Consider the following 676-nt stretch of genomic DNA (forward strand, 5'->3'; position numbering starts at 1 on the left):
TGACCCAACTTTTATTATTTAGCTAGTGAATCTGTTTTTTTCTTTTTACTTTTTCAGAACATTACTTTTTCGTGAATATTTACTCTTTACTGTTCAACTTTTTCTTTGTGGAATGGATATTGCAAAAAGTAGTGCATCAACACACATATACAGACAGTAACATAATATAACACAGGTCTTCAAATCAGCTGTGGGTTAAACAAAAACATATACATCATTACATGCAAAGCATAGAGAAAGAGGAGCTTTAATTTGTTCCTAAGAGTGCTGGGTATTCCGCTCTTTTCTGTGGACCTCGATATGGTCAAATATGCCGGGTAGAAGTGTGACCTAACCATCGGTCTACGTCTAGAGGTGAATCAACAGTTGAGACTTGTGTCCAACATTTTTGGTTAGAGAGATGTGTACGGAACCCGGAAAATCGTGCATCTAGTTGGACAACAAGGAGTGTTCCCCACCCTAGAGCAAGAACGTGGGAGACTTTGTATGGACATTCTTAAGACACTTCCTTACTTGAACTTTGTGTTGTTTTTAGAAATAAAGTGCATTCCTCTTGGCTCTCCGTGACAGAAAGAAGAGCTCGAGGATCACCCTGCAATCACTTGTTTAAATACCCCCAAAGCACCCTGCTCTCCAAACAGTTAGCCAGTCTAAAAGAAAGGAAGAAGACTCTAGA

Source organism: Ambystoma mexicanum, chromosome 1p (genome assembly GCF_040938575.1).
Source record: "Ambystoma mexicanum isolate Mex_15411 chromosome 1p, UKY_AmexF1_1, whole genome shotgun sequence".
NCBI classification, from domain to species: Eukaryota; Metazoa; Chordata; class Amphibia; order Caudata; family Ambystomatidae; genus Ambystoma; species Ambystoma mexicanum.